Raw genomic sequence first — 26,308 nt, forward strand, 5'->3', positions numbered from 1 at the left:
TAGCTAGCTCTGTCCCAGCTCTATGCCATCCAGTGATGCTGTCCCCACCTGGAGCACCACCTTGACTGTGACTACAGGCCACCCATTTACAACAAGGAAGGTCAGTCAGATCCTCTAGAGTACACAGTTGGGCAAAGTGAGTTGGGGACTGAGTGACCCATTTAAGGCATAGGCTACCTTGGTGACAGCCCACAGCCTGGGGCTGCTGTGCTGTGTTCTAGAACATACTATCTAGACAGGGCTGGCTCTTTCCTGAGTCCCACCCACACAGAGAAGTTTTCCTCAGCAGGTGTTACTTAGTTATTTTAGAGAAGCTTCTGGAATGAAGAACTGGCCACCACCATGGATCAAGCTCCCCTGGGATCTGACTTCTCTTAGCAAGGCAGGCATAAGGTATGTCTTCAGCGAGTCTGGCTTTCACACCCCAACACTGTCTGGCTGCCCAACACTCTACTGCTGCTGCCAGGCCAAGCATGGTCAGTGGGCAGGGGCTCACATTGTATACAAGGAAGTCAGTGTTCCTCTCCTGAGTGTGCCTGCATGTCACAGTGGCAAACTCCATCAGAAAGTTGTGACCTAACCACAGCGTCTTTGGCCGCTTAATCAACCTGCTAGGGCAGCGCACCAGCCCACCCTCCCAGCACCCCCTGCTTCCACCCATTGGCTGTGCTCGGAGGGGGCCTCCAAGGCTGAATAGTGGAGGACAAAACGTGCTCAGTTGATGGCCTGCACGCACCTTCTTGTCTCTTAGTCAGGTCTGGGCTCCTTCTCTGAAGACGAAGCTGCCACAGAGCCACGGGGTGGATGAGATGAGGAAGGAAAAGGCACTCAGTGGGCTCTACAGTTTTCTCAGGTGGCGGAAGAGTCGTAGGTCTGGGCAGGCAGGCTTATCTGTGCAGGTTTAATCATAAACCTGATGCTTATCTTACATGGGGGTGGGGCGCTCCTACCCAAACTCACCCAGCCTGGAAAGTGTGGTCTGTAATGTGACCACCGACACAGCCCTGCCGAGCAGGGGATGAGAGGAGGGGACACAGTCCCCTTCCCACAACGCCCCCCCCCCCCCAGCTGATGACACAAGCTGGGCACTGCCCAGAGCCCTGTTCCTCCTCCTCTGAGTTGCCATGGTGACCGAAGCAGGAGGGACACCCGCTGATCTGGCCCTCTGCCAGTCATCTTTCCCCTTCCCAGGCCCATCTTTAATTCCAGCTCCTAGTCAGTGTTGTTGGGAGCACCTGAAATGGGGTGTCCCTGGCTACAGGGGCAGGGAGGGAACTAATTGTGCTGGGATGTGTGTGTGTGTGTGTGTGTGTGTGTGTGTGTGTGTGTGTGTGTGTGTAGGAAGTGGTTGTTTTACTGGTTGTGGAATGGCTGTCGTGTGTGTGTGTGTGTGTGTGTGTGTGTGTGTGAGAATATCTTGATGGATGCATATGTATGATAGTGGTGAAATGGTTGTCTTGTTCTCTTTCTTCTCTCTCTCTCTTCCTCTCTCTCTCTCTCTCTCTCTCTCTCTCTCCCCCTCTCTCTCTCCCCCCCTCTCTTTGTGTGTGTGTGTGAGTGTGTGTGAATGGTGTTGTCATGTTGTCTTATGATCTTTCTCTCTATATATATGTCTGTGTGTGTGTGTGTGTGTGTGTGTGTGTGTGTGTGTGTGTGTGTGTGTGTGGTGTTGTCTTCGGTCTCTCTCTCTCTCTTTCTCTCTCTCTCTCTCTCTCTCTCTCTCTCTCTCTCTCGTGTGTGTGTGTGTGTGTGTGTGTGTGTGTGTGTGTGTGTGTATATGTGTGTGTGTGTGTGTGTGTGTGTGTTATGGTGGTTGATAGTTGTCTTGCTGGATGTGTGTGCATGGGAGTGAACAAGCTGTTCACCAGTGTTCACCAGGGTAACGCTGAAGCCATCTGGGTGCTGCCTGGATAGTTCCTTCATGCAACAAAGCACCATGATAATCCACCCCTTCCTTCCAAAGAGGCTGGAGTGTGTCTCGAGTCTGGGGTCCTCCTCTGCAAACAGGCATCGCTGTGGGGACACTTAAGCTTAAGGATGATTCTGCCACACCCGCATGCCACCCCTGGACAAGCCACATGACTCTTGGAACTTGTGTGGTGTAGGAACTGACTTCTGCCTATGTGTAGGGGACTGACCAAGAGGCAGTCTTGATGTTAGGCCTGAGTCCTCCAGTGTGGGAGGACAAGAAGATGGCTCCATGTCCAACATAAGTCATGGGGGAGGTGGGGCCCCAGTGGCAGCATGGCAGCATAGGTGTATTCTCCCCTTGGGGTCCCACCATTTCTGAGGGAGATGGAAATAAGAACTCTTTGGGGCAGGCTCAGCCTGGGGATGTGGGGAAAGGCATTAGCTCCAAGCCCATATACCTGGAGAGACATGGCCCAAGAGCCGCTACTGAGCTGTCAGTGAACACAGTGACATTGGCCTCTGCTTCCTTCCGGGACTGCTTCTCAAGTTAGAGCAGCCAGCGGGCTGGCAACCACATTTTGGAGCCTCAGGCAACAGAACCTACTTACCTGTATTCTCTCAAGGACCTTCACGCAGTTTGCCGCGTCCTGTGCTAATGATTGCCTCTCCACTCAGGATTCAATGCTTCTATCTGCATACCTGAAATGAGATCGTCCATAAACATTTTCAAACCACACTGCCGTTTATAAACTTTTTCTGTGGCCTGGGCTGGAGAAACCTTCCCAAGTGTTAGACCCCACAGAAACCCCAAACCGGAGATGTCATGAAACTGGCCCAGGGTCACACGGCTCCATTAGTGGGGCTGACTCGACCTGGACTTGAACCTTTGGACTCTGAACAGAGTCCTGCTTCCATTGTCTCAGAAAGGGGAAGCCTTGTTTTGTCTAACTGAGACACTATGAGGGAAGAATCTATAAAAATACTTATAAAGATCTTTGCAAATGCAAAGTGCTAGGTCAGTGCTGAATAATTAATAGGCCTGGCTCCACAGGCCTCCTGCGAGACACCTGGGAGTTGGCTTTCATTGGCCTGGTGAAAAAAGTTGCAGAGAAAACTGCCAAGAAAGATGCGTGCTTCCCTATGGGTCTGGGAGGGGCCATGGCTCCCAGGAGTCATACAGCTAATTTGCATCATTCCTGAAAGGAGGGCAGAAAGCATGGGGCTGCTGCAAGGAGGAGGCGGGTCTGTGAGGAGACCCAGACTCCTCATTATGTCCCCTCTGTCGCCCTGGGTTAGGGCTTCTCTGGCAAGTGTGGAGGAAGATTCCTGAGAGGTAGAATAATGGGGTGGAATGGAGCCTTGAGAAATGAAGGGAAGGAAGGGGGCCCTCCTTCCAAGGAGGACCATTGATAAGTCAGTCTGTCACTGTCCCAGCCACCTGCCCCACGTGACCACAGAACTCTCTCCAAAGACCACAGTGGCTCCAAGGAATCAGACAGTAACCTCTAGAACAGTTTGTGGCTATAAAAGCACAAGGCAGTTGGGGTGTATATTCTAGCTACAGGAGCAGCACATGCTTCCCAGGAAACTCAGTTCACAGTTAAGTGAAACCACTTTACAGTTAAGGACATAGTGGCCCACTGGAAAGCGTCCCAAGGGGCATTTGTCCCGGCCCCCAAACAAGGCAGTTAGGCCTATTCAAATCCATGATGATAGGCTCCAACTTCAAATAAGCAAAATCAACAACGTCTGGTTCAAGTGGGAATGTATTCCATTTGTTTTCTGTTTCATTCTGCAAGTTCCCAAGGCCCAACCATTTTGCAAGGATTTCTTAAGAGGATTCCTGGTACACAGTTGTGTCTTCTTGAGTACCACACCCTATCTGGCTATGCTGTCTGCTCATTGGTGGGAGGGTCTTAGATTATTTTTTTTTTGTTTTGGAATTTGGATGGAACACAGTGAAGGGTACAGTGGGGTTATAGCTGCTCTAAGTCAAGCTGGGACTGTCCAGGGTGGCCTGCAGCTGCCTGCAGGAACATGCTGTGCCCACACTGGGGTATAGAGAGAATCTTTGTTCTGAGTGACTGAAGGCAGAAGAGAAAGTGGGTTGCGTGACCTTGTTCTCTGTTGTATCAGCAGAAGATGGGCCACATCAGGAGAGAATCTGGTGCTTCAGAGAGATTCAAGACAGTGAAGGATGGGGCAGACAGAGATGGGGGAGCCCAGCCACCAACTACCTCTGTTATGATGGATGATCAACCTAACACCTCAGGCTTTAGGGTCATAACATGGGATCATAGGAGAACCAACCTGATCAAATGAGATAAAGTGTGTGTTACTAGACACCTCAAACTAGACTGCCACCCCCTGCCCTCGACGGGGCCTGGCCGGTGTTCTCCTTGGCCTGTCCCCTGGGAAAGCAACTTCCCAACTTCCACTACCACCCAGCGAAGCGTCTGTATGTTCTAAGATGGGCAGAGCACCAACTTAATGCCACCCTTTGCGCTGTGCAAATTGCATTTACTCCTCCGCAGCCTTGACCAGATTCTTTGCTCCTTGAGGGTAAGGCCACCTTAGCAAGAATCCTCCACATGATCCTAAAAGGCTTTGAAGATAAAGAGAGGTTAGGTGTTCTGGGTGGTTTCGCCAGGCTAGCTGGCCCCAAGTGCATTCAAATGGAGACTCCCTCCTTCCAGGCTCGGCTCGCTGAGTGGGAAATCCCCACCCCTTCCAGAGGCAGCAGCACAGGTGTGCTATTGTCCTCTGCAGCAGCACGAGCATCCGGCAATCAGCACAGCAAACATGTTCTTTTGCTCATCTCTTTTGAAGACAGGGGTGTTCCAGAGGGGTGGGCTGATGGATGAATCTGAGGGACAGATGGACTTGCAAGGTGAAAGCATCTAGAGAGTACTCCAAGAAGGGCTGGTTATGGGTGCCAAGGGGCAGATGGCTGGGATGTCAGAAAACCTCCAGGAAAGGCTCCCAGGATCTGCGGGAGCGCTTCGGAGGTCAACACATCAAAAGAAGCCTATATGTGGGCAGAACTTGCTGTCAGGCTTGCTTTTACTCAAACTGGCTAACAGGCTTGCAGGCACCTTCGGCCATGTTTCCAGCAGCTGCTACCCAGCCAATCAAGAAGACAGATGAGGTGGCAGCACAGCCATCCCTGAGCCTGGAGCAGCTGCCTCTCTGACTACTTGGTTTGGTCAGGCTCAGGACTGTCTTGTGTCCCCAGGGTTCTGCACTTGTGCATGCGCAGAGGCTAGGCATTGGATGTCACTTCTGACTTGGTAGGAGATAAGGGGAAGCCAGGCTCCCAGGTGGTCTCCTGGTCATACAGGTCCTCATCAAAACTTTCTCAAGGTTTCTATGGCCACCTTCCCACCCCAGGTCCTTCCAGGTGTCATTGGTCCGTCCCCAGGCACTGCCCGGAGGCTCTGCTGACTTCTTGGAATGAGGAAATACAGGCCAGGCTTTAAGAACAGGGACAGTGGCCACTGCATAGGCCACAGCCTGGACTCATGCAAGTCTTGCCCTTCAACCTGGAAAATGAGATTTGACCCAGGTTTGCCCTACAGGTCCCACATAACACACTCAGGAAGGGAGCTCTGGGGATTCGCCACCAACCAACCACTCCCACATTTGGATCAGGGTATCCTGAAAAGAATTTGTAGCCTCAGTGAAGAAGGAAGGCTCAGTTCACCACTCTGAGGTGAGAAATAGAAGTACTACCCGTTGGATGGTACTCTGGAAATGCCTCCATGAACGGAGTTACCATAGGCCAGGGGCCTCCTGGAGAGGCTGAGGTGTGAAGAGGGCTACCTTAGAGAACAGGGCCCTTCCCCTGATGCCCATGGGACTCTGGGCTACTCTCCACAGAGCTGCCCCCCCCCAAGCTGATCTGGCATGGTAGCATGGTAGAGGGAGACAGGCTGGGGACAGGATAGGAAGGGTGGTGATGTCCTAGTACAACCTCGGACCCCTGGTGTCCTCTCTCTCCTTTCCTTTGCTTTCTGCTCAAGAGAGAAGTGGTAGCGGTTACTTGGGAGAGAAATGGTCCTGAAGGGGCAGAATCCCTGACCCAGGTCCCCAGATCCTGTCAACTCAGCCTTTATGGGTGCTCAGAGGCTACCGGGGAAGAATTAGCAAGGCTCACCTGCCACTTCCTGTTAAACTCTAGTTCATTTGCCTATCCTTCTTGTTTCCTAGGAGCTCAGTCTCATCCTTCTAGGTCTCCTTCATAATGGGTCTGTCTGCCTTCCTCCTCACTGACCCTAACCCAAAGTGCACTTGAATATGATATTCCAGTTGCTACTTTTTCTTCTCTCCCTGCCCGCCCCCCTTTTTTGAGATATGGTCTCGTGTAGCCCAAGCTGGCCTTAAACTTGCTAGGTAGCCAGGATGATCTTGAACTTCCGATCCTCTTGCCTGGAACTCCCAGGTGCTAGGATTAAAGGCTTGGGCTACCAAGCCCAGTTTATGCAGTGCTCGGTAACAAGTCAGGTCTTTTATGTATGCTGGGGACTTTCTCAGACCACGAGACAAGCCTCTCGTGACTGTGATTTCATGTGGGTGTGAACAGTTTCTTCCTGTCTCTGGGCCATGGTGGATTCCCTAGCCTCCCGAGGCAATCTTCCTCTACGAGCATTTCTGGAGGGCAGAGAGTTAGGCACGTGGATGTCTCTGCACCTTCCAAAACCACACAAACTGCTCCAAGTTTCTTAGCCTCTCGGACTCCAAACCCTCCACACGGAGACTCACACTGTCTCCTCAAAGGATAATTGTAAGGTTCAAATGACCAAGAATGTGATGGGTTCTCAGCAGTGAGATCGGTAGCGACCCTGGGGAAAGAGGCACTGCCACTTTTTATTGCTTGAAGTACAGCATGTGGCTTTGCCAAGCTCTTGAAAACCACTCTGGCAGGATCCCCCATCCGAGGATGAGGACAGACTAACAGGTACCTTAGTTACCATGGCTTTGCCAGGACTTTGACCAGTGAGTCCCAAGCCTGGTAGAATAGGAGAGAGAGAGAGAGAGAGAGAGAGAGAGAGAGAGAGAGAGAGAGAGAGAGAGAGAGAGAGAGAGAGAGAGAGAGAAGAGAAGAGAGAGAGGAAAGAGAAGGGTAGGAGAGGAAAAAAGAGGAGAGAGGAGAGGGCTGGAAGAAGGCAGGAGAGGACTCTGGGGTAGGGAAGGGAAGCTACTTTGGAGCCACATCTACTGAGCACTCCGCACAAGGACCGGTTCTCACCCAAGATTCTCCAGGAATGATAGTCTGGTGGTGGTAGGGATGGTGGTGGTAGACAGAACCTGCTGTGAGCGTCAGACAGAAACTGGGGACGCCAGCCCAGAGCCAATCCATTTTTCAGATGTTCCCAGGAGGGCTTTCCCACAACAGAACTGATGCATACAGAAACCACGTCTGAGAGGAAGCTGTCCCCCCTCCCCCGCCCATCGTGGCCCCTTGTTCTTTCCGGCCATCCACGTATCCAGCTTCACGGCTGACCTGCTCATTCCCAGAGCAACATTTGGGTATGCAGTCCCCTCGGGTCTCCCTGGCTTCACTCTTGGGGTACCTGGGTCACTTCAGAGTAGTTGGGGATTGAACCCTTGAGGCCAGAACTCTCATCTCCCTTAGAAGTGTAGGTGTGGGGTCACCAGCCAAGATGAGTAGACCTGGACCAGAGTCCCAAGGGGTTCCTCCCTCTCAGATTATAGACTCTCAAATCCCCACCGGCAATCATAGCCCTGGAAGGGTCAACAGAGAGCTAGGGCCCGAGGCATGGAGTCCACACTTGGCTCCTCCACGCCTTCCAAAGAGGCCTGAGACCCCAGGAGCAAATGGGAAGGGACCACGCTGTCTTATGGCGCTGTCTCCACTCCAGGGTTGTGGGATCCAGAGCCCCCACACTGCCTGCCCTGAAGACCTGGGCGCCTGAGCGCCTGGCTAACCCGCACCGCCGCGAACCCACCTCTTGCGCCCCAGCCGCGTCGCCGGAGCTGTTGCGGTCCTTGCAGCCAGCCCGCGCCTGCCCTAGGCGCTCTCGGCTCCCGCCTCCCGAGCTCCGGAACACAGCGAATTCTCCGCACGGTTCTTTTTTGAAGGGACGTTCTTTTGCATTGCGTCAGGGCGGTTGCCTGGCGACCACAGAGCTATTCCGCCGCCAGCCTCTCGGCGCCGCCGCCCGCCTCCCATTCAAGCCGCGGCAGGTTGGCCTCCCGGCACCGCTGGCCCCAGCGTGCCGGGTCCTAAAGACCCCCTATTCTCTCTCCCCATGCAGGGCCCAGCCCAGCCAGGCGCTCTCGGAAAGCCTCAGACGAAATCAAACCCAAACATTCATTATTTTTTTTTCCATCAAGACCAAAGCCAAGAGAGTTGTGTCCCGTCCTGTCTACACCCTCACCCCCAGCCCCCAAGCATGGCAACGTGGCTTTGCCGCTGTCAGCAGTTTGCTGCGGGAGTGGGCAGGGAAAGCCGGCCGCACTCCACCCAGGAAAGGCTTGGGTTCTTGATCCCCAAGCCAGACCAACTGCCACCAGCCCGTGCATGTCACACCATCACAGGATTCTAGCTGGGTGGGCATTTGTGGGCATCTCTGGCTTAGCTCGCAAATGGGGAAACCGAGACTCTGGGATGTGAAAGAGGAAAGAATTGGTGGGTCGTGCCGGTGGGTCTGACCCGGAGCCTGTTGCCTCTTTGACCACCTGTGCCTCATTCTGTCTCTTGAGTCGTCGGTGTGGTTTTAAGAGGATGAACCTTGCCCTTTCCTACTGGCTACAGAAGCACTTGAGGTGCCCTTCAATGCCCGACACCCCCTCCCCATTCACCCCTGCGTCTGAGCGGACAGGGTTATGAGTGTGCTGGGTGCCACAGCTGCCATGGGAGTGCTCCTTGTGTGTCAGCTAATGTGATGGTGGAGAGGAGAGGCGTTAGGGGACTTGCTTGAGCTCAGTGCCGGCTGAGAACCTCATGGAAAGAAGTGTCCTCAGTGGTCTGTAGCATATTCCAGAGAGGGAGCATGCACTCGAGCGTGTGTGGTGTGTGGTGTGTGTGTGTGTGTGTGTGTGTGTGTGTGTGTGTGTGTGTGTGTGTGTGTAGAAGACAAAGGATGCTGCACACAGAGACAAGGAAGATAAAAGTCACCTCCCCGGGGGGGATAAACCTGGGACTAGAAGCCAGTCTTGACTGGCCCATCACAAATCACTTGTGTCCTTCGGGAATGCCACTAGAGGCCCTCTGCTCACCTGTCAGAAGCCTCTGTGACTTGTACATGACCCTGGGGTGGAAGTAGGCCCCTCCTACAACAAACAAGCAGGCCCTGGAAGGTTGAAGATAGGAGCCTTAACTCCCCCAAGGCTACCTTTGAGGATCACCCTTTCATACCAGTCATTTGCCTCTATGGTGAGGTAACAGGAGAAACCCCACCCTTTGCTTTTGAGGTTTTAAAATTGAAATACAAAATGCCCCGCCTTGCATCGTTTCCCTGGATTGACTTTCCACACCTCCAATAAAGACATATTAATATCCTATAAATACCAGAGCCTGCCTTTGGCTCATGAGGACCACCTTAAATAAAAGACCTTGACCTTGCCAGGCTACTGAGGTGGATGGTGACACCCCTCTCCTTTCCAGAGAGCAATTAGGATGCCAAGGCCTGGGCCAGAGTCTGTCAGCTTCTGCCAGCTGCTCCTGGAAGAGACTTTTCCCACCAATGATACTGTGGCTTTCAAGAGGGAGCCAGGAGGTGGTTGTCATTGGTGCATTCCTCCTTAACTCTCAGAGAGATCAATTCAGCAACAAGACAGGCTCCCATCCCGTAGGGAGCCCATCAGGTCCACTTAGGGCCAGTAATCCTAGGCATGGTGCACACAACTTGTTACTAGGGAGATAACTGACCAAACATTCACTTGGTTGCTGGGGTCAGGAAAGGGGCAGATGCCTTCCAAGCCCAGGTAAAGAGGTAAAGAGGTGGGTGGGTGTGGGCTAAGGGAGACTTTGGAGAGTGCTGGGGGTGGAAAGAACTGGAGAGAAAGAGAAGGGCCTAATTACACACCGAAGTCCAAGTTGACTGAGGTCAGGGCATAGGTGTCAGGGCTGAGTTGTGGCACAGTCCCCAGGACAGTGGGACTAAGGAAAGGAGGTCACAGTTTACCTGTTTTAGGAAAGCTGGCTGAGGAGTGAAACAGGAGGCCTGTGATTAGGTGATTTTCTCTTTGAAGGAGGAAGGAAGCAAAAGACATACATGGTTCTGATGGGGGGCGGGAGAGAGAATCAGCTTTGTATTTCGTTGGTTGAAGATGCCAAGGGAGGTAGCAGAGAGCAGGGACTCAACAGGGATTCAGGAGTTAGGAGGACCTGGGTCAAGTCTTGGCCCTGCTGGTGTTTGACGTGTGGGAGGCGGTCACTGAGCTCCTTTGACATGCAGTGACTTTGGGGGTGAACGAAAATGATTCCTTGACGTTGATGTGTGGGTAAGAGGACTCCCACGAGACATGTGGTAGCTCTACCTTGAGCCTGTTCCAGATCAAGTGGCTGCAGGCTCATGAGGTGTCTCACAGTCCCCACCTCCCTTTGGCTCTCTAACTCTCTGGGTAGCAGGGCCCAGGAAGTTCCTGGGGAAATAGCTGTGTTTGGTTGGGGCTGGGGAGATGGCTCAGTCTGTAATGCGCTTGCCTTGTAAGAAGGAGTTCCTGGGTTCATTCTCCAAAATCTTTAAAATACCAAAAAAATATGTGTGGTCATGTGTGCGTACACGCACGCACGAACGCACGCACACACGCACGTACGCATGTACTCATGTGTGCAAACACACACGAAATAGTCTTGTTTGGCTATTCCCCTTTGTGGCCTCTTCTTGGTCTATAAAGACTCAGATGGAGGCTGGACAGCCAAATTGGGGAGTCCTTTGCTCAGTTAAAGTCCCCAGGGTAGGGAAAGAGAAAAGAGAGAGTTTGCTTCATTTCCTCTGCCCCTCTGAATTCCACAGTCCATGACTGAACCGACCCTACAAGATGTGAAATCAGAGCCTGGCCTTTGAGGTTCTGCTAAATGTGTATTTGTCAAGGCAGAAGGGAAGAACAAACCTTATTTCAAAGTTTATTAGTTTGATTTATAACGTTCAAATATTTAGACACATGGCGCGTGGGCCTCCTTCATTGCTTTTGCTTTGGGCCTCTCAAATGTCAGAGATGGGCAAGATTCCAGCCTGGGTTGCCGGTTTGTTTAAGGAACAGATGACAGGGCACCCTGTGCATAAGCCGGGGCTGTCACTGTCCTCCCTTCCATCTCCACAGCGGCCTCTGGGAGCTTTTCCTCTCTCCCGTGAACACATGTAAGAAACGGAAATGGAGAAAGTGTTTCCAGGTCTGGTACCGGCAACTGCACAGAGATCTCCTCAGCACGCGTAGCGTGAGAAAGCGATCAGCAGTCACCACTACCACCAGTGTGTCCAGATTCCAGTCTCAACACTGTCACTAATCAGATTAGCCCTTTTGCATCTGGAACAATTGATTTCTGCTCTGGCCTCTTCTGATCCTGGTTCTGTGATACTCGGCACCCACTGCCTAGGATCCATCGCCTTGGCAGTGGCAGGAGGTGGATGCCGAAAACCCACAGAGCAGGATGCTTTTGGTGGACAGTGCAAATCTGGACCAACAAGAGGCCAAGGAGGTCTGATGAGAGGAACAGTACAGTGAGGCCCACATGAGCATTTGATTTGAGACACTACTGAGCAAGGCGGTAGGTAGGAGAGGGGAAAGCCTGCTTATGGTAGTTACTATCTTCACCTCGGTGACCGAATCCCAACAGAGCATCAGGGAGGAAGGATTTATCTGGACTCGTGGTTCAGAGAATTACAGTCCATCATGATGGAAAGGCATCGCACCCAGAGTGGGCCAGTCAGCTTGTGGTAGCAAAAGCTTACAGCAGTGACTTCTCTAGTGATGGGGAGAAGGAAGTCAAGAGCTTAGACCTGAAATGAAGCTGGGTTATTGTTGGGGGCCATGTGAGGGGACCAACAGGCAGCATTGGAACTCATGGGACATGGCTGGGTGGTTGGCAAAGCCACACCTCAGAGAACCTTGGAGAGGCAAAGCCCCGAGGACTACGTGTCCTGAGGACCTCATGCTGTTACTGAGCATACTCTGATGGTCTTCACGGTCACCACATCCCCCATAATCTATGGGCTGTATGAAAACTCTCAGGGGGGTTCTAACCCCTCACTGGGCAATTAGTGGTACTTATAATAATAATAATTGACTTTTTCCAAGCATTGCTGCAGAAGCAGATTAATGATTCAACCACCATCCTTAGAAAGAATTTAGACATGTAGGTTGTTAGCAAAGATAGATTAAGATGGTTTTTGTTAATGGCTTTGAGGTAGAAAATCTTGGGGAACAAATTAAAGTTTAGAAAGGCACGTAGTTGAGTGAGGGACTCATTGATATCAAGAAACAAGGGACAATGATTGCCTGGCTATTGCTGGCTGATGTACCTTTCTTGCTGGGATGGGTTGGTGATCAAGGGTGATGACTAATTCTTTGTATCCATTTCTGTCCTCAGCTTCCTGATATAAAAGACTGTTGATGAGTCTTTTAATTTAATTTAAAGTAGAGCTGACTGATTGTTTTTCATATGTAAAAGTTTAGATTTGTGATTCTTTTAAGACTTCTTATAATATTACCTTTGAGATAAATAATAAAGTGATTGATGTAGCTGAAGTTTTCCACAGTCTTGCCCAGCCCCACGGACCCCACTGCTGCTTATAAAATAATCACTCAGAAGCTTATATTAATTAAAACTGCTTGGCTATTAGCTCAGACTTTCCACTGACTAGCTCTTACATTTAAAATCAGCCCATTTCTGTTAATCTATATGTTGCCTTGTTTTCTGTGGCTTTACCTGTGTGGTGCTACATGCTGCTCCCTGGACTGTGAGCTGGCCTCTCCTGACTCAGCCTTCTTCCCAGAATTCTCCTTGTCTGTTTATCCCGCCTATATTTTCTGTCTGGCTACTGGCCAATCAGCATTTTGTTTATCAACTAATCAGAGCAACAGATTCACAGCATACAGAGCAACATCACCCACTTTGTAACTGCAAAATGCAGCCTGCCAGTAAAAGAACTGGCTGAGAAAAATGCCTTGCTTGCTTCCATTCTGTTAATCTATAACAAGCCGCTTGGGTATGAATGTATGTGGGTTCTTGGGACAACTTGTTTTTCACCTGTGATATACCAAATGTTTAATCAGGTAAGGGATACAGAAAACATGCTGTTTTTTAATTGTATTCATTGTAATCGTTCACTTAAAAAATAGAACGCAACCACATTGTAATTTTTATACTGCTTGAAAGATTCTACTGGGGTATGTAAGCTGTAAGAGGAAAAACAAAAGAAATGAGAGAAGGAAAACACCGGGAAAGACGGAAAAGGAGAGTTAGAAGGAAGACATCAAGATTGGAAACAGCAGGGTAGAAGAACAGAACAGAAAAAGAACAGACTAGAACAAGCAACAGAAAGAATAAAGAAATGAAGAACTAAGCTTTGGCTCTCAGAAAACTCTTTGTGTGTCTGTTTGTCTGTCCAGTAGTTCGCCTGCTCTGCGTCTCCTTTTCAGTGTCTCTGACCTGCTGAAGGCTTGCTTCTCATCAGCACCTTAGGTGAGATCCTGACATGTTGGAGATGTGGGTGTGCGCGCGTGCATACCTGGTGTTTCACTTTTTTGTCGGACCTAGAGAGTTAGGTTTCGCCCCCTCACCAGCCCCAGAGAATTAAGTTTTACTCCCTCAGATAGAAAAGTCGAGTTGAGTGATTAGTTCCCCAACTCTGAGGATCCCCCTCAATCGCTGAGCTGCTGGAGGCTGGTCCTTACAGCAGCAATAGGTTATTATTCTCAAAACCTGTCCATAGTGGCCTAGCTCCAAAAGCCATCCAAATATCCAGCCTCCCCAAACAGCGCCACCATCTGGGGACGAGGGGTTTAAACACATGATTCCATGCTGGACAATTCACATTCAAACCCAAATATTGCTTGCCCAGTGCCACACTAAACTCACAATCGGATGACACTACACAAGCAAGAAGAAATCTAGAGCCTACGGTAGAACACTGCCTCTATGCAAGCCAGGCCAGGGAGGCCCAGTGACTTCTCAGCTCCACTGCCTTCCTCACACAGAGCCAGCAGCTGATCAGTGCTGACATACACAGGCCTGATGAGCCGATTCCATCACTTAACCCCCAATAATAGATTTGAGGTGGGTGAGGGGAGAAATTGTTGCCTAATATGATGGATCAACCTAGTCATTCTGTCAGCAAGAAAATCTAGACATACATCAGCAGGGGATTCAGAGCTGGGGGGAGGCCAGATGGTAAGAGATGTGGAGTATTTGTCCATATCGTCTAGCGAGCAAGAGGGAGCTGGGGGAAGGGTTCTGGGCATCTTCATCTTCACCTGAGTTTTTTGGGGAAGGGTGTCCTGGTGATTCTGGTCCTGCCTGTGGAGATAGCTACCCTGCTCTGCCTCTGCCTCTGCCTCCTGCAAATGGGCTGCTTTGGGCAAACCTGTCAACCTTTAAGCCTCAGTTTCCATGTCTAAACACCGAGGCTGCCTGTCTCCCATTAATCATGGGGTGTGAGGGTTAGAATCACTGGTTATAAATGCCTAGTGTATTGGTTGGCTGGACACAGGCACACACTAATGGTGTTCCTTATCTTGTCTGCCACGGAGGCCACCTGAGAAGGGGTGTGGCTTTTTCCCAGTCTAGGTTAATGTCTAACAAGCAAATACTCCCTTAGCTGACAGAGTGGAGAACGTCTTAGCTGCCTTCTTTGTCCAGGCCTGAGGTTGGCCTGTTTGGAATCTGACACCAGAAAGACGGAACAGTATAGAATGGGGTGTCAGCAGACATGTTGGAGTGTTAGAGTGCAAGAGCATGGAGCTCTTCCTGGCTACGAATGCAGCAGACCATCTAGCAAGGGTCAGCAGCCATTTCACTGACTCACAGTAAGGAATTTGCCTTTGTTTCTGCTTCACAGAGAACTGAAATCATAAAGGCAGGATCAAGGGAGCCAGACCCACAGGAATGGGCTTGCCTATCGTACTGGAGACTATAGAGAAACCGAGGAGCACAGAGAGAAGGCACCTTGGTAGCGGCCTTCAAGAGACGCCTCCAGCTAGTGTTCCAGTTCAGCACACAGTCAGCCTTCCTTCCAGATGGCCCTTCTGGAAGGGGTCGGAGGAAGTGAGGGAGAGGAGGAAAGACAGGGGGAAGGGTTGGGGAAGACCCCCTTCTACAGCGTCTGTCCTGTAAGATCTCACTGTTCTCCCCCATCCTGACCTCAGTGTCTCCAGCCACTTCTGTGGACATCTCTGCACTTTTTAAACATATGCTCATGGCATGGAAGGGGTTGGATTGTCTTTGAAGCTTTCTAAGAGTGAGAAAGCAACATGTTGGCGGCGCCTCTGTGTGACAGTAAAGACTGCACTCGGTCCTACTCTCCCACAAACAGTTGCCCCAGCCCTGGAGCCCAACCATGTCAAGTACTCAGGTCTATGAGAGCTCAGAGTCTGAAAAATTAGACTAGGCCAAACGACTAACACAAAAACAGGAAACAGGCAGAGGCTGAGATTAAAATACATGTTCTCAGGCTGGAGAGGTGGCTGAGCCGCTAAGAGTGTGTACTGCTCTTACAGAGGACCTGTCTTGAGTTCCCACCACTGATGCAAGGAGGCTTTACGACCTCTGGGAACTCGGATGCCATCTTACGGCCTCTGTAGGTATCTGACTCTTGTGCACAACACCCCCCCCCACCACACGTATACACATACATACACACAACAAAATAACAAAAGTAAAATTCTTCAAAACTCTTGTTTCGAACCTCCTTCTCCAAAAGGCTTCTGGTCCGTATTTGTACATCCCACTCACAACCAAACATGCTCACATAAATGTATCCATAACCAGCTGTGTGACTGGATTTTACAAATCTGGTCAGATATTCCTATTTGCAGATACTAGAATGCATGCTTTCTCTATTTTACACACATACGTGTACACACACACACACACACACACACACACACACACACACACACACACTGCTACCTCTGGAGGACCTGCTTTCCTATCACCCAGGACAAGTTGATAATGTGTCATACCCCTATGGTCATTCTTCTCTCCTCTGTCTTCTCTGGATAATTCAAGTTCTGTGAGTTTTGGGATGGTTGTGCATTCATTTGTGTTCTGAAATGTTCCTGGGGGCCCAGCACAGGGTTGGAATGTAAAAGATGCTGTGTAGGTGAACTGGTGCATGAATAGTATGCGTCCCTTTTTTGTTTGTTTGGGTTTTTTGTTTGTTTGTTTGTTTTTCAAGACAGGGTTTCTCTGTGTAGCTTTGGAACCTGTCCTGGAACTCACTCTGTAGACCAGGCTGGCCTTAACTCACAGAGATCCACCTGCCTCTGCCTCCCGAGTGCTGGGATTAATGTAGTGTGTCACCACTGCCCGACAAATAGTATGCATTCTTTTTACCTGTGTCTATTTTCCTCCATTAAAGAAGGCATAGAGTGCTCTCTGCTCCTCTCTATTCCAGAAACATCCACATCTTTTCATGAAATACCAGCCTCATGCCTGACACATGATGGTGAAGGTCAGGATGCACAGATTCGGCTGTATTGGGCACCTGGTTACCAGGGCTTCCTTCAACTCTGGAAAAGTAGATATTATCATCACTTAGCCCTTCATTGACCTCAATTACATAGTCTACATGTTCCAGTGTGACTCCACCCATGGCAAGTTCAACAGCACAGTCAAGGCTGAGAATGCGAAGCTTGTCATCAATGGGAAGGCATCCTCATCTTCCAGGAGTGAGATCCCACCATCAAATGGGCTGATGCTGGTGCCAAGTATGCTGTGGAGTCTGGTATCTTCACCACTATGGATAAGGCTGGGGCCCACTTGAAGGGTAGGACCAAAAGGGTCAACACCTCTGCCCCTTCTGCTAATGCCCCCATGTTTGTGATGGGTGTGAACCACAAGAAGTATGACAGTTCACTTAAGATTGTCAGCAATGTTCCCTGTACCACCAGTTGCTTAGTGTCCATGGTCAAGGTCATCCACGACAACTTTAGGATTGTAGAGGGACTCATGTCCACAGTCCATGCTATCACTGCCACCCAGAAGACTGTGGATAGCCCCTCCAGGAAGTTGTGGCATAATGGCCATGAGGCTGCCCAGAACATCATTCCTGCATCCACCACCAGCATCCCTGGTGCTGCCAAGGTTGTGGGCAAGGTCATTCCAGAGCTGAACAGGAAGCTCACTGGTGTGGCCTTTCCTGTTCCTACCCCCAGTGTGTCTGTCGTGGATCTGCCATGCTGCCTGGAAAAATCTGCCAAGTATGACGACATCAAGAGAGTGGTGAAGCAGGCATTGAGGACCCTCTCAAGGGCATCGTGGGCTACACTGAGGACCAGGTTGTTTCTTGCAATTTTAAATATGACGCCCATTCTTCCACCTTTGATGCTGAAGCTGGCATTCATTGCTCTCAATGACAACTTTGTAAAGCTCATTTCCTGGTATGACTGAAAATGGCTATAGCAACAGGATGGTGGACCTCATGGCCTCTATGGCCTCCACAAAGTAAGAAGTCTTGGACCACCCACCCCAGCATGGACATGAGAGCAAGAAAGAGGCCCTCAGCTGCTGAGGAGTTTGTCTTAGTAAGGGTTTTTATTGCTGTGAAGGGACACCATGATCACAGCAACTCTTATAAAGAAAACATTTAATTGGGGAAGCTTGCTCACAGTTCCAGAGGTTCAGTCCATTTCATCAGGACCGGGAGCATGGCAGCATGCAGGCAGACACAGTGCTTGAGCTGAGAGTGCTACACCTTGCAGGCAACAGGAAGTTGACTGACTGTCACACTGAAGGAAGCTTGAGCAAAAGAGACCTCAAAGCCCGCCCCCACAGTGGCACACTTCCTCCAACAAGGCCACACCTCCTAATAGTGCCACTCCCTTTGGGGGCCATTTTCTTTCAAACCACTAGAGTCTCTGTCCCAACTCAGCCCCCAACACTAAGCATCCCCCCTCATAGACTTCCAGAAGAAGGGAGGGGCTTAGGGAACCCTACTCTCTTGACCATCATCAATAAAGTTCACTGCTCCCCACCCCCCAAATAAAAGGCATGGAGGGAGATGGGCTGACCCACTGATGCAAGAATGCTCAGGAATAGCATTTACTAATGAGGTGGGTAGAGGGTAAACTGGGCTTTTTGTCTTCTATACTGGGAATGAAATGCTTCTATACTAGGAGCGACACGGGGTGAGAAGAGGGGCCCAGGGAAGCAGTGAGAAGCTTCCTGGGCTATCTTATCCATCTCTCCGGTGGAATGGAAGCTGGATGCCCCTGCCCCTGAACTGACTTATAGCCAGCCAGAGACAAATGTCTCCCCTCTCCTTCATGGGCCTTTATGACCTCTCCTCTTTTCTAAGGCCGGAAAGGGAGCTGTGGATTATATTGCCTCCATTTTCAGGAGATCAGGAAGGGGTAAACTGTGACACAGCCATAGAAGGAGCTCAGGCTAGAGAATTGCCTCCTCACCAGTACTTTTGGCCTCAGCCTGGCCTGGAAGCCACCCATGCACCTCACTGTGCCCTCCAGCTCCCAGCGTGCAGCAGCCTGGGTCCCTGCCCGGGTTCACTTGTCCCTCTCCTGTATTCTTCCCTGGCTTTAAGCTCACTCAGACTCAGGCAAGAGGCTAAGGAGTGTGTTCTGCTCTGTGGTTACAACTTGGAAAAATACCTCTTGCTCCCTGTTCCTCCCGGTTTAGGCTGAGGAGCTCTTCACACCCAGCTCTGGAACCCTGTGAGGTAAACCAGGCTGAGGAAGGAAACACAGGGCCAGTGAATGTATTTCCTGGACCTGACATCATTGCTCATGGGCCAGTGCTTTTGCCTGAGGGAAGGAGACTTGAGGTACTCTCTGGCTCAGGAACCCCAGTTAGGCCTGAGTCACACTCTCCATGAGCTTGTGTGGGAAACTTCGGCTTTGGACTGAAGTGTGAGGTGAGGCCAGCGTTCACAGAAAAGATACAGGGGTATGGGAAGGGAGGGACCTCTGAAGACAAAGGGGGTTCCCAGATCCACGGAAAGCTGAGTTTAGAGCAACCAAGCGCCCAAAGCCAGACAGCCTAACTCGGACAAAAGAAAACTCCACAACATACAAACTCTAGGCCCAGTCTGTGTCTCCACAGAGCCTGTTTCCCAAGGCAGGCAAGGGACAAAATGTGCCTGCCCAGGGAGCTGAAAGGGCTGGGCTGGCGGTCCTTCCACCTGGGTGAGCAGGCAGCAGAGTGTCTGTGGCTGAGGAGAATTAGGCACAGATAGGAAGAATGGCATGGGATGAGGCTCCCTTCTTCCCTGTGGTCCCTCTCTGAAGGGGACATCCTCAGCCATTCCTCTGTCTGACATCATGCCTGGAACCCCTAGAGTCCTTTGCCCCTCACCCCTGTTTTGCTAGACCCTTCCAGAACATTCTTTTTTTTTTTTTTTTTTAAGAAAAGGATCCTTTACCTTACTAGGTCTAACTCGGGGACTTCAGAGTGTAGGTAGGTCCCACACACCCACCCCCTAGCAACTGTGCCTGTGATTGGCACACAACAACTACCCATGCTTGGTTTGTGTCGCTCTGCTGGTTTCAAGCATTTAGATTTTGAACTTGGAACATGTGATTTTCATTTTGATTTTTTTTTCTGTTTGATGTGGGAAAAATTTAAAACATGAAACCAGGTGTCCCTGCCCCAGAAGTAACAATCATTCACATTCCCTACCACCATAGTGAACTGTCCTTTGTGTTTTGGTACTTTTTTTTTTCATGTTTTTCCCTAATGAACACTGTTTTTAAAAGCATGCTACGGGCTGGAGAGATGGTTACATGTTTAAGAACACATATTGTTTTTTTCCAAGAGACCTGAGTTCGATTCCTGGCACTTGCATTGGGCAGCTCACAACTGTCTGTAACTTCAGCTCCAGGGGAGTCTAATAATGTCTCTGGCCTCTCTGTGGGCACCTGCACTCATATGCACACACTCCACCTCCTCCCCTTACATACACATAATTCAAAATTAGAATAAAGTCTTTGAAAGCTTGATATAGACTGGAGAAATAATTCAACAGTTAAGTGGGTGGGCTGCTTTTCCAGAGGACCAGAGTTTGGTTCTGTGTGACTCATAACCACCCATATGCATTTGTAACTATAGCTCCAAGGAATTTGAATCCCTCTTCTGGCCTACATGGGCATCTGCATTCATGTGTGTACACAGACATACACAGACACACAGACACATACACACACACACACACACACACACACACACACACACACACACACACACATACATAGAATTTTCTTAGCAACCCTGTGAGGTGTGACTTGAGAGCCACTTGGAAGGTACATTGCGGTAATGCTGAGACAACTGAGATTCTTCTTTTGGAAGCCTGTATCCATTCTTTCCCTGAGCACTTTTGTATTTTTTAAATAAATTCCCAAGTTGCTTCCCACTGGCTCTTCCAGAAAGTCTTTTCTGCATTAAAGCCAAAGAGCCAGCTTGGCCCCAGTCCAGGTGCCTAAAACAGGAAGACAGCTCCTCTGTGGATGACAGTGTGGCGCTTAGAACCTAAATCCCGGCTGCTCTTGACCACACACAGATGTTATTCCATAGCGTGTCTTTCCCTGACATGGGAACTTGCTGCTGCTTTGTGCAGATCTGACCTTCCCTTCCTGATGGGCATTCCAGGTCTTCCAGCTTCTCCACATTGTGGTCTCATCCAGCCTCCCTGCACTTCTAACCACACATCCTACTGTAGGACCAAGTTGTTCTGATTGTCTGTCTAGAAAGAGATGATGGAACCCCAATGATACTTTCGTTTCTCTGGTTACCACAGAGGCTCAATGTAGTTGGCTGTTTTTTTACTCTTTTGACTCTTTTGTTTTTTTTTGCTCTTTGGGGGCCCACCACCCAGCTCCCAGATAAATCACACACAGAGACCTATTCTTACGTATGAATGCCTGGCCTTGTTTCTAGCCAGCTTTTCTGAACTAATTATTGGTCTACCTTTTGCCTCTGGGCTTTTACCTTTCTCTATGCCTTTCTTTACTCTTACTCCATGGCTTGCTGTATAACTGGGTGGCTGGCCCCTGATCTTCCTGTCTTTCTCCTTTTCTTGCTCCTCCTTGATCTCTTCTTCCCAGATTTCTCCTCCTATTTATTCTCTCTGCCTGCCGGCTCCGCCTTTTTCTCTCTCCTGCCTTGCTATTGGCCGTTCAGCTCTTTATTAGACCAATCAGGTATTTTAAGCAGACAAAGTAGCACAGCTTCACAGAATTAAACAAATGCAACATAAAAGAATGCAACACATCTTTGCATGAGTAAAACAAGTATTCCACAGCATAAACAAATGTAACACATCTTAAAATAATATTCCACAACAGCTCAACATAAAAATATCTAAGTCCCAGCAGAGAAAAACAATGAAAGCATGGAATTTGCAGGCAAATGGATGGAACTAGAAAAAATCATCCTGAGTGAGGTAACCCAAACCCAGAAAGACAAACATGGTATGTACTCACTCATAAGTACATTCTAGATATAAAATAAAGAACAATCAGACTACAACCCACAGAACCATGGAGGCTATATATATAGCATGGAGGTCCCTAGGACAACTGTGGCTTATAATAAATTTCGGTTTTACTCAATTACTGAGCAAGCCTCAATGAAACATCTCACTATTAAGATAAGAACACATACTGTATCAAGCTGATAATAGAAAATAAATAAATTAATTAATTTTAAACAATAAAAAAAAGAAAATAAAAATTTGAAATATTAAACAAACAAACGAACATTTTACTAAAGTAAAAAAAAAAAGGGAGAACTAGGAACTCATCATTCCTCTCCACAGTCTATTCTTTCCCTTGTTTTATATATTTTAAATTTTTTATCGGTGGATTCTGCTGGAGTATCCGATGCAGATAAGCACTGGAGGGCTCCTGTTGCAAATCACCCTCTGGAGCGATGGAAGGATCTTTCTACTAGCATGTGGAGGAGACCCGATCTAGTGTTGGTGTGGCCCCGGGGTTCTGTTTATGTCTTTCCTCAGGACAATGAGGTTCCTCTTTGGATTCCTGAGCACGGAACGCACCCTGTGGCTGCTGCTGAAGCCCAACATGACAGAGACCTAATGGGTCTTCATGAAAAAAATCTACCCTTCTGATGCCAATGGAGATTGAGAAGCCCAATATCACCAGCTTTGGCAAGCATTAATGTAAGCCTAGGAACTGTAGCCATGAGATTGGATTCTCCAGAAGAGCTGCCAGCTAAAGTCGTGCTGGGATCAAGAAAAATGGGCCTTGGCGGTTCGTGTTACTGGAGTTGTATCCATGCCAGTGGATGTCCACACACTCCAGAAGAGAATTTGACATTGCTGCTGGCGCTCTTGCTGTTATAACAATGGCGGCCACCGCTGCTACTGTTTCTGGGATTACCATTTCATAAATGTTTACTACAGCTAGCACAGTGGAGACCCTGGCAACAAAAGTAGCTACCACAGTTAGTTAATCTTCCATTCTATTGGGCAAGATAAATTTAATTCAGTAGTTATATACATCTCGATTGGCTTTGAAAATTATAAATTTATAAACTCAAAAAAAATATATCTAAGTCCCTCAACATCCTTTTCAGAGTCATTTTTCCTTTTTCTACTAATTCAAAATGCCAACGTTTTGTTTTTTGGGTTTTTGTTTTGTTTATTTTTTGGGTTTTCGAGACAGGGTTTCTCTGTGTAGCTTTGGAGCCTTTCCTGGATCTCACTCTTTAGCCCAGGCTGGCCTCGAACTCACAGAGATCCATCTGCCTCTGCCTCCTGAATGCTGGGATTAAAGGCATGTGCCACCACCACCTGGCTTCAAAATGCCAACATTGTAACTTATTTTAGTATAAGTGTGGATCATTCTACTCAGCTCTATCAGTCTGGCTATTTCTAAGTTAGTCGGTGCCACATTATTTTAACTATAGCTTCATAACCTACCAACAGCCACACATTTGGCCAAGCATGGTGGCCATTTTGTTTGCTTTCTATGGATGGGAAAACTGAATCCCAGGGTTAAAATGATTTGCCCACAGCCTGTCTCACCAAGTTTCCAAAGCAGAAAGGGTCTTTACACAGAGCCACACCTTCTCTTGTCTGCTCTTATCTCCTCCACACGCCCCCAGTCCCTGATACCCCACATCATGCAGTTATTATGTGCTAGGAAATGACCAAGGAGCCTTGTGCCTCAGCCTTGCCACCAGGATTGGAGAGGCTGTGTCTCCAGTGTCTCCAGCAAGGAACACCCTCTGGGCACTTGGAAACACTGGGTGGATGATCTTGTTGTCTCAGCCCTAGGAGAACTAGGTCTCTGAAGGTGCCGATCTGATTTTGTCTTCCAGACGCTTATTTCTCAGCCCCTGTACTCTCTGCTCTGGGCTCTAAAAAATCTAGAGCCGGGGGGGGGGGTCCCCTGGGCAAGCAGAGTTTTCCAAGAGGCTGTGGCTTGTTGCCCTTCTCTTCCACACTTCTTAATCTTTTCACTCTTATTTCCCCTTTTGACTTGTTCCCTCAACTCCATCTTTTTTAGAATCGCGTTCTTTGGTGGTTTTGCAGGGAAGTTTGTTAAGGAGCAAAGCAACAATGAGACACATGAATGAGAAGCAAAGGTGAAGCTTTCCGACGGATCTGAAAGGATCTAGAGCCCAAGCAGGTATCAGTGGGTACCAGTTGCTGCCGGAGCACCCTGGAGTCCTGCCTTTAATGAAGAAGTGGCCTCTTCTTCCCTAGAGAGAACCCACCAATGCCAACTCTTGAAGCCACTGTGCTTGCCCAGCCCAGTCCCCGATCCAGCCTGTTCCTTTATGTGCTTGGTATCCTGTGCAGTGAGCCGGACTCACTACCGGCATCTACAGATGCTGTGGGAAGACTTCCTGGGCACTGAGGCCTGTGAGAACTGGCAGTGACCACAGCCTGCCGGGGTAGACCCTGCAGCCAGAGTGTCCCCTGGGGTCTCAGGGGGGCTTGCAGTGGCTGAACTGTGAAGGCCCCTGACCTTTGAGTTACTAAGAATGCTTAGTTTGTGGCAGGCTGCTCAGCCTTCAGGATTGGAAGCTCCCCGCACCACTGCCCTAAAACCCGTCATTAGTGGGACTGTGGAATGGAGGTCTGGGAAGGGTTTTCCAAGAAGCACAGGTTGGAGAGAAAAGAGGAATGGACTGCAGACGGGGAAGCCTGGAATTTGGTCTCTTGCAGCTACTCCCTGGCTTTTAATATGAAGCAAAAGCAGAGTCCCTTTCTGAACCCTGTAAAATGGGATGATGAGACCCGGATATAATGACTCCTTCAGTCATTCAACAATCGTGACTGTTGGGGGCGACTACAGGTTTGGTGGCAGGAAAGACAGCACCATGCCCTCCCATGGGTCTTACCCTTTGTTACAGTGTGTGAAGACAGGCAGCAGCAACGGAACAAGCCAACGAGCAAAGGCTCTTTACAAGTCCCTCTAGGGACTGACAAGTACCAGCCAGAAAACAAAACGGTGGTCACGTGAGAGGAAGAGAGCATGAGAACCGGTCAGAGGTGACTGTCTATACCACCAGTGCCCTGACCTGCGGAGCTAGCCATGGAGATGGGCAGAAGAGGGTCTACAAATATGCTGCTGGAGAGGGACCCGTGGGATCTGATGCCTAGGGGAAGGGGTGGAGAGAACTCACACTGTTCAGATGCTATGGTTGTCCTTCAGGATATAGGCTGGTTCACCCAAGTGAGGTTGGTGATGGAGCCTGAAGTCTGGAGTATTATATACCCAGGAAAATTCCCTGGGAAGGCTTGATGTAAGGTGGGAGGACCAAAAATGGATTCGAAGATCTTTACTACTCAGAGTTCACCTCTGTCCCAGAGCTGGGATTCTGTGTGAGTACAGACAGTTGTCCTGGCCAGGAAGAGCCTCAGCTTGGTGACAATTGGCAGCTGGAAGTGAGCAGACTGTCAGGCCTCTGCAAGAGCCACAGACAGATGGGACCCAGATGGGAGTCACCTCTGACGTACATTGAGGGGACACCATGGTAGGGACATTTTAAGGCAAGGAAATGTGCTCCATGCAGGCTAGGCAGCTCCAAGCTACGAGCCACCAAGAAACCCCAAGGTCTTGTGTGCAAGGACTTGTGATACTTAAAAGAATAATTAATACACATTTTCTGGGTACATTTGAGGACCAGCTACTTAACAGACCTGTTGTCACAAGAACCCCAAGAGCTGGGGTTTGCTGTCTTAATTCTAAAGATGAGGAGATTGAGGTTCAGACAGTTGGAGGGCCCAGTGGGACTCTCACAGCTGGCCAGTTCATAAACTGGGACCTCAGCTTTACCCTGCATGTTCCTGAGGCTTGCTGCCTCCCCTGTTGGAGTCAGCTGCCTCCTGTGTTTAGAAACTCCTTTACAGAAATTCCACACAGGCATTGAGTTTTTGCTCCATGGTGCCTGAGGCTTGAGAAGTACTGAAAACCAACTTCATTTAGGAAATGAAATAGAGGTGAGATGATGTCAGCAAGATGGCGGTCTGGGAGTCCCCACCATTTGTTTATCAACAATAACAACAAAAAAATGATTTCGCAACAGCCACAGAGGAGAATAGGTCCCGGAGAGCTCTTCAGTACAGTTAGGAAGCTGCAGTCCCTCGGCGGAGCACGTGACTTGAGAGTGGCTGCAAGCAGAGCACAGAGATCATTTGGGATGCATTGTCCCAACCTCAGGCCAGTGTAGCAGCTCAGTGCCAAGAGCTTTCTCCTTGGCCATGACTTTCTTCCGTGGTTGAAAAAGGAGGTCCTGGGATCCACTGAGGATCCCTAGCACCTTTGCTAAAGTTGAGGTTACTCACAGCTTTTGCCACTGAAGGCCAATGTTAACCCCCAGCTGATCGGGCTACCCAGAACCTACCCCACTTCTGGGACAGAAGGCTATCCCATGCAAGGAAACCCCATGATGCTCTAAGCGTATTTCTTAGTAAAAACTTAGCAACCTAGGAGACTGAAATGACACAGTCAAAGGACCAAGCAAGACCGTTAAATACTTCAAACTGAAGGATTATTTATAGGCTTGAATGAAGGAATAGAAATGGAAAAAAAAATATTCCAGGCAAGAGGTAACCAAGAGAAAGCAGCAGCTTTCTAGGTTTCCAGTTTTCACTCACAGTCTCCCAGTTTAGTTTTGGTAATTCACAGCTCCAGAAATCCTCTTTATTATTTATTATTTTTTATAGTAATGGGGTGTCAAACCCAGGGTGTGTGCATGCTCGGAGAATTCTTTAACCACTGA

The 26,308-nt window shown here is 49.4% G+C and overlaps 1 protein-coding gene and 1 pseudogene across 3 annotated transcripts in view; one reads left to right on the forward strand and one right to left on the reverse strand.

Annotated features, from left to right (window-relative positions):
• The window catches only part of Fam167a (family with sequence similarity 167 member A), a 33,296-nt gene extending 25,203 nt beyond the window's left edge, over positions 1-8,093 (reverse strand). Inside the window, exons 1-3 of one of the 3 annotated variants that reach the window (XM_052732975.1) lie at positions 7,881-8,093; positions 2,520-2,610; positions 737-891 (exon numbers count right to left, since the gene is read on the reverse strand). The gene's annotated coding sequence lies outside the window, so the exon portion shown is untranslated. The remainder of the gene's footprint in view (positions 1-736; positions 892-2,519; positions 2,611-7,880) is intronic. The other 2 variants (XM_052732974.1, XM_052732976.1) reach the window with 2 other exon arrangements.
• An 8,451-nt stretch (positions 8,094-16,544) lies between these two features.
• On the forward strand, positions 16,545-17,549 carry LOC128107915 (glyceraldehyde-3-phosphate dehydrogenase-like; annotated as a pseudogene).
• Positions 17,550-26,308: the final 8,759 nt, after the last annotated feature.

This window comes from Peromyscus californicus, unplaced genomic scaffold (assembly GCF_007827085.1).
Source record: "Peromyscus californicus insignis strain IS unplaced genomic scaffold, ASM782708v3 Scaffold_12__1_contigs__length_115047231, whole genome shotgun sequence".
Classification (NCBI taxonomy): Eukaryota; Metazoa; Chordata; class Mammalia; order Rodentia; family Cricetidae; genus Peromyscus; species Peromyscus californicus.